At 43.0% G+C, this 7,884-nt stretch overlaps 1 long non-coding RNA gene across 1 annotated transcript in view; it reads left to right on the forward strand.

Moving 5' to 3' along the window:
• The window catches only part of LOC145532859 (uncharacterized), a 43,723-nt gene extending 36,257 nt beyond the window's left edge, over positions 1-7,466 (forward strand). The window contains exon 3 of the long non-coding RNA XR_014073673.1: positions 6,494-7,466. This is a non-coding gene — a long non-coding RNA (uncharacterized LOC145532859). The remainder of the gene's footprint in view (positions 1-6,493) is intronic.
• The last annotated feature ends 418 nt before the right edge of the window (positions 7,467-7,884 follow it).

Raw genomic sequence — 7,884 nt, forward strand, 5'->3', positions numbered from 1 at the left:
CTGGAAGATTTTTATTTTACTATTTATTTGGGAAAAACCAGAAGAGACAGCTCTAGAGCCTGAGAAGTAGAAAGGCTGTCCTGGCCTACTCTTTGCTCCTGAAAGTAGAGAAAAATTCATTTCACTTAGAAAATCAACAACAGAGAAGCACTGTGGTATAAATACATTAAAAATTAATTTAAGAGAAAGAAAAAGAAAACGTAAAAATAAAATTTCTACCATGAAAGCCTGCTAGGAAGAAATGTTCATGGGACTTTTCAAATATTCCAAAACAAGTTAAAGGAAATTTAAGAAAATGACAGACGATATGAAAAGGCAACATACCTCAGTGTTAGAGGGAAAAAACTCAGAATTAAGGTGAATGACAAAAAGAAAATGTGAAAAAAGAGGCGACAGAGTTTCGAAAGTAACTAGGAATAAAATAAAAAATGACTGGAGAGAGATATTGACATACAAATTGGCAGAAATACAAGGGACAGAGGAAGACATTCAGTGATACAATAGGGATGAAATAAACAAAATCCAGATGGTGAGAAACTCTAAAGGACAAATGATCCAATTTCTTCAACAAAAACAATAAAAATTTTGGAAAAAGAAATAAAAAGAAGAAGGAAGAAATACAGATAGACGAGATTCAGAAATTGTCAAGTTGTAAACTTGTTTGGATGATAATTCAAACATTTTTACCATTTAAAAACTGCAAGACAACTAGGAAAATATGAACGTGACAATATTTAATGATATTAAGAGATTAATGTTATTTTTAAGTATGACATGATATCGTGGTGATGTTTATTAAAATAACAATTATCTATTAAAGCATATACTGAAATGTTTGCAAATAAAGGTACCTTAATGTCACTATAAAATTATCCAGAAAGACGGAGATGGGTGGAGGTACAGATGAAGCAAGAGTGTACACTACTGATATAGAGTGAAGCCAGTTGATGAGTTCTTAGTGGTTCTTTGTATTATACTCTCTATTTCTACAGTCTTTTATATTACTGTAATACAAAGCTTAATAAAAAACAAACAGTAAAGGAAGCTTTAGAGCTTGGCACCCATCAAGCACGAACAGCCCATAATTCTCTTATGAGACAGCAGTGACATCTGCAGAGGATTTCAATAGGTAGAGACATACTGTGTAACCTGTCCCCTCAGCCTGTCTTCCCTTTTGAGTTTGCAGTGTATCTGTCCCTAAACTGACCTAGAGGCATTATTCCATCACTTACTAGAATGTAAGGTCTATGGGAGCAAGGATTTTGCTAATTTTATTGCTGCTATAATGAACTTAGAACAATACTTAGCAAGTAGTAGGCTTTCAGGAAATATTTATTGGTTAACTGAACAAATGCCCATATATAATTCCAGTACATAATTTCAGACTCTAATAATCACTTCTGGTTATTAGGAAATTAATTTCTTGGATAGAGGATGAGAATTCTTCACTTCGTAACGACCTAAGCTTGGATTAGCTTCTGAATTGGCCTCCAAAGATAATCGATGTCTGATGTTGCCACCACAGAGGCCTCTGGGCAGCTTCTGAGCCACTGAGGGTGCCACAGAGAGCAAAGGATTGAGGACCATGGATAGCAACTGCTTTGACTTTGCTGGGTGTCCAGGATCCAGTAATCACTGGGCATTACTTCAAATGTAGCATTATATATGTTGGCAATTGATGGGAATAAGTAAATGGAAATCTTCCATATGATTCATTTACATTGTTACTTGATTTGTTTATTTCATCAGTGAAGATACTTAAAAGCTAATTGCGACCCTTTCATCTGAGAAGGGTAAACTGAGAAGCAGTAAACTGTAGTGGAAGCACAATTTTCAAAATATATAGACCCGAGTTGAAATCCCAATCCCAGCAGCTTTTGAAAAAATAAAATTGGCCAGCTGATGCCTTCTCCATCCTCAACCTCTCTTTCTTTCTCTCTCTCTCTCTCTCTCTCTCTCTCTCACACACACACACACACACATATCTTTTGTATCCATATTCACAAAGAGAGGCATGGACTTATTTATAGCAAATATTAATGGCTATTTCTACTAGTGGAATTTTGGATGATTTTCAGTTTTCTCTTTCTATTTTAATCAATCTTAGAATGACAAAGAAGTAAATATTGAAACGAAGATGCCCCCAGGGAGCTCTGTACAATGTTCTTGTATCGGTCATTCAAACTCTCATCTGTTTCCATATACTGAACCATTTGGGATGGAGTCAACTAGTGATTTCCCTCATTGAAAAGATGAAGCCATGCTGTTAAATAAAATTAACACCTGGACAATAGAAGTCAAATAACTGTTTTGTTATCAGTTGCTAGGAAAGTGAACCCTGCTCCTCAGAGAATGGAAAATGCCCATCAATGACTTTACCATTCTCTCCAGGCTGACATAAGAGTTCAGTTTATGTTTGGCCAAAGTAACAGCAAACCATATCAATATGATTTAAGTCACTAAGGGGGTCACTTTCCTCACAGAGCAAGAAAGCTGGAGGTAAACAGTGGAGGCTTGGAGTGGTTGCTCGACCAGCAGTGCCCACTGCGACTCACATGGGTTTGCTCATCCTGCTCTCTCATTCTTGGCTTTCAATCTCTTAATTGCAAAATGGCTGCTGTGCCTCCACACATGGTGCCCACATTCCAGACGCCAAGAGAGGAAAGGACTACAAGCCTTTTTCTCCTCAAGGCTTTGTGTTTTCTTGTGAGAATGCATGTCATTTCTAGGATTTCTGCCAATATTGCTTTGGCCACATGGCCATCCTTAACTGCAAGAGAGTCTGGGAAGATGGCTATTTTAATATGGTCAAAATGACACCATAAACAAAATTAGATCTTTGTTAGAGAAAAGAAGAGGACTCTGGTTCGATTCCTGGGTCGGGAAGATCCACTGGAGAAGGGATAGGCTACCCACTCCAGTATTCTTGGGCTTCCCTTGTGGCTCAGCTGGTAAAGAATCCACCTGCAAAGCTGGAGGCCCCAGTTCAATCCCTGGGTTGGGAAGACCCCCTGGAGAAGGGAACGGCTACCTACTCCAGTATTCTGGCCTGGAGAATATACAGTCCATGGGGTCGCAAACACGAGCAAGCGACTTTCACTTCGCTTCACTTCAATGAAGTAGATGAACCCAGAGTCTATTATAGAGAGTGAAGTAAGTCAGAAAGAGAAAAACAACTATCATATATTAATACATATATACGGAATCGAGAAAAATGGTACTAATGAACTCATTTGCAGGGCAGAAATAGAGTCCGAGACATAGAGAACAGACTTCAGACAAAGCAGGGGAAGGAAAGGGTGGGATGAATTGAGAGAGTAGCATTGAAAACATACATTACCATACATAAATGGATAGCTAATGGGAAGTTGCTGTATAACAGGGGGAGCCTAAAGTGGTACTCTGTGACAACCTGGAGGGGTGAGATGTGGCTGGAGTTGGCAGGTTGGGGGGGTAGGTTCAAGAGGGAGGGAACATATGTATACCTATGGCTGATTCACGTTGTTGTATGGCAGAAACCAACACAATACTGTAAAGCAATTATCCTCCAATTAAAAATGCTTTTTCTAAGTGGGGGCGGGGGGAAATCTATGTGTGGTTTTCAAGCTTGACTGTAAGCATTTACAAAGGCTTTACCTGGCAGGATCCACGGGGGAAGAGCTGCCCTCCCCATACTGGACTTGGTGACAGCCAGGCCCCTGCATATCTGGAGTATCACACAGATACTGGTGCTTTCGCTCCTGGTCTCCCTTAAGCTGAGGTCTCCAAGCTCCTCTGCTGAGACATGCTTATGAAAACAGGGAGAATAACCTAAGAATTTTATCACCAGTGCATCTCCAGATCCTAACCCTGCTCTCACATCTGGAATTTGCTTCAAGATCATCTGAGGCCAGAGGAGTTGGAGTGGGTGTAGACTGACTGTGAGCTGATAATTGCTGAAACTGGGTGATGGGCATATGGAACTTCACTCTGTGATTCTATCAGTTTTTGTAGGTTTACCACTTTCCATAAAAAACAATTTCCTTCTTTTTTTTTTTTTTCCCTCTGTTCTCCATTCTCAGACAGAAAAATAGCAATTCAAAGTGTTACCTCTGACTCCCTGGAAAGTCATGACTGCTCCCCCCAAACCCAACCCATTCCCTGTGCATCGTGGCCACCCAGAGTTGTGCGTGAGCACTGTAAGATCTTAAAAAAAACATATATTAAAAGAACAGTCATGTTCAAAGAATGATCACGAGAAAACCCTGAAATAGGCACATATCACTTTTGATTCTGAATCATTAAGGAGGAAATTCAGTGGCCCTTGAACTTACAAAGACCAGGAGGGCAGGTGTGGGAGGAACCATCAAGGAGTGGAGGGCTTTTGCTGTTGGTCTCAACAGGCGGTGACAGTGTTGGGTGGTTGGGAGGAAACACCAAGAAACGCAGGTCAGATCTCTGTCGCTGGCTTGCTGTGTGGCCCCAGGCCAGACCCTTCGCCTTCCAGAAAATCAGCTGCTGATCTATAAGGTGGGCAACTGGGGACCAGCCGATTTCTAACTTCCCATTCTTTTAGCTTGGATGTGCTCGAGGCAATGAAGACACAGCTGATGACACACACACAGCGGCCACACCAACACACTTAGCCAACCAATGAATCCAGCAACATACATTGGGAGTGTGGAAGATATGGCCTGGCTGGGGGTGGGGTGGGGTGGACAGTTGGGGTGGTGCTAACTGGACCAGAGAGAGGAATCCAAACAAGGACATGGGTCCGCTTGGGGGTGCTGCTGGGGGAAGCCCCTCCCCCGGCCAGCAGCACAAAGGAAATTGGTCAGCTGGTTCCAGGGCACCTGTTCCAAGCTAAAAGGAAAAATAGGGTGAACTCATGGCGCAGACCAGAAAGAGTCCAGCTCTCCAAAGATCTACAGGTCCATCCCAAGGGTACATGAGCCAGAGCTTGAGCACTTGGTAGAATCGATAGAAGAGCTTGGTAGAAGGAGAGGTTGTCAGGACCCACCCTCACTCTGATCGGTGGGTCTGGAGTGGGCCCCGGGTCCTCCACTTTTTCACAAGCTCCTCAGCCATCCCGATGGTGGCGCAAGTGGTAAAGAACCTACCTGCCATTGCAAGAGACATAAGAGATGCGGTTTCAATCCCTGGGCCGGGAAGATCCCCTGGAGGAGGGCCCACAACCCACTCCAGTATTCTTGCCTGGCGAATCCCCATGGACAGGAGGAGCCTGGCGGGCTACAGTCCATGGGGTCGCAAAGAGTTGAACATGACTGAAGCGATTTAGCACACACACGCACAGCCATTCTGATACAGGTGACTGGTCCATACATCAGTGTAAGAAATGTGGTTCTAAGGGATGGAGCCTCCTGACAAGGAGAAGGAGAGACAGCAGCACCATTTTGCTCACCACATCTGGGACAAATGACCCGAGTCCCTTGAGATTATACCTCGATTATCTCCAGGTGTGGTGGCTGGAATTCTATTATCACACTCCCTTGAAGGACCAGCTCAAGGGACAGGCTGTAGCAAGAGGAAGTAAAGAAAGGTGTTTCCCTGGCACACAGTCTCCGAGGATAAAGCTCCCCATTTTTGCTCCCCTGTGTAGACAAGAAAGAATTGAACGTAAGACAGAGTGATGAGGAAGCCAGCAAGGATGGCCCAGTTATGGGAAGTGTGGAAGCTGATCTCCAAGGATGGCTCCAAATGAACCACACCTCTTGGGACCCGTGCCCTTATGTGGTGCCCCCTCTCACACTGGCCCAGGCTGGCCTGTGACTCACTGACCAAAAGAAGGCGGTGGGAGTGACATCGTTTCATCTGTGAGGCTGAGCCTTAAGGGGTCCACAGCGTCTGCTTTCACTTCTTGGAATCTTCTTCTTTCAAAATTTTTATTGGAGTATAATTGCTTTGGGGGCTTACCAGGTGGTGGAGCGGTAAGGAATCTGCCTGTTAAGGCAGGAGACACAAGAGACGTGGGTTTGATCCCTGGGTCGGGCAGATCCCCTGGAGGAGGAAATGGCAACCCACTCCAATATTCTTGCCTGGAAAATCCCATGGACAGAGGAGTCCGGTGGGCTATGTGTCCACGGGGTTGCAAAAAAGTTGAACACGACTTAGTGACTAAACAAAGATCGGTTGCTTTACAATGTTGTATTATTTTCTGCTGCACAACAAAGTGAATCAGTCACACGTATACATATATCCTCTCTTTTTTGGATTTCCTTGCCATTCAGGTCACCACAGAACAATAAGTAGAGTTCCCGGTGCTATGGGGTAGGTTCTCATTAGTTATTGATTTTATACATAGTATCCATAGCGTGCATATGTCAGTCCCAATTTCTCTCACCTCCCTTTTCCCCCCCTGGTATCCACACATTTATTCTCTGCCTCTGTCTCCATTTCTGCTTTGCAAATATGTTCATCTGCACCATTTATGTGTTAATATAAGATATTTGTTTTTCTCTTTCTGACTTATTTCACTCTGTATGACGGTCTCTAGGTCCATCCACGTCTCTGCAAATGAATCTTTCTTCTTGAACCAAGCTGCCATGTTGTGAGGAAGCCTCAGCAGAGCAGAACTGAGGCCTGGGTCAAACAGCCCCAGCTGAGCACCCACTGTGGACCTTCTAGCTAACCCTGAATCTCAGCCAGCTCCCGGTTAAGCAGAACAACTGCCTGGTGAGCCCACGGACTCATGAGAACTAACACACTGTTATTGTTTGAAGTCACTAAGTCTTGGGGTACCCTGTCACACAGCAGGAGACAACTGAAGTGGGGAGCTGCCCCCAGAACTGATATCATCAGATTTAAATTCTAGGCTTGAGCGAAATTGGGATGATCCTCTACTGTGTCCTGATGCTTAGACCTGTTTGCAAAACTTTCCAGAAAGAGTGGTTTATTCTCAAGCACATGACTCTGGTACTGCTTACTAGGGAAAAAAAAAAAAAACCCTGCCACTCACTTTTCCTACCAGTTTGCCAAACAATAGTATAAATTTGAAGGATAATGAGAATTAGGAAGTTGTGACGTGTTCACGTTTGCACATACTTACCACTAACCATAAAATAAGTGAAATTATTTAATAGTAAACGTCTCCAATTTTAACACTAATAAACTAGAGCCGGGACTGTGTATCAGACCATCCAGTTATTGCAGGAGAGTTCGGAGGACTCTGTGGAAGGCATATGTTTATAGCACTCAGTAGAAAGACACCATTATTGTCTTCAGGTTGCCTGGTTCCCTATCCTTATAATGAGTAAGATATTTAAAGTCCCGAACTGTTGATGTGACATTTCAATAAGTAATGCAGAGATTCGACAACATTTCCATATTCCTCTTTTAAAGTCTGGATGCCTCTGCCTTAATCCAAGCTCCTTGGCATTTATTACTGTTTGTTACACTAACAAGTAAGATTACGAGAATTCTAATGAAGGCTTCCAGTGAAAAACTCTGTGATTAAAATTCCGTAATAACAGTTGCATGCATTTATGTGCCTGATTACCATAATCTATTTAACACAAGTAAACACACAAACAGAAGGAGAAAAGCAAACCCACTGACACTCCAGCTAGAGGAGAATTTGAAATGTGAGAGAGAGACAATGTAAATATGTAAATGTCTTTGTGCATTCTTTTCATCTCTCTCCTTTCTCATCCTTGCCTGTTTTTTTTTTTTTTTCTGTTTACTAATGAGAAGACTATACCATCCCATGTGGTCCCTGCTCAACCAGGCCGAGGTACATTTGGGGGCCATCTGCTGGGGCCAGAATCCTAAACAATGCCACCCAGAGAGTGCTGGATATATCTGTGGCCACCTTTGACATCCTGGACGAGAAGGAATGGTCTCTCAAAGACTCCAGTCTTTGATGCGTTCAATCTGAACACTTAGTTC

Source organism: Giraffa tippelskirchi, chromosome 2 (genome assembly GCF_054371585.1).
Source record: "Giraffa tippelskirchi isolate mGirTip1 chromosome 2, T2T-mGirTip1v1.2.pri, whole genome shotgun sequence".
Lineage (NCBI taxonomy): Eukaryota > Metazoa > Chordata > Mammalia > Artiodactyla > Giraffidae > Giraffa > Giraffa tippelskirchi.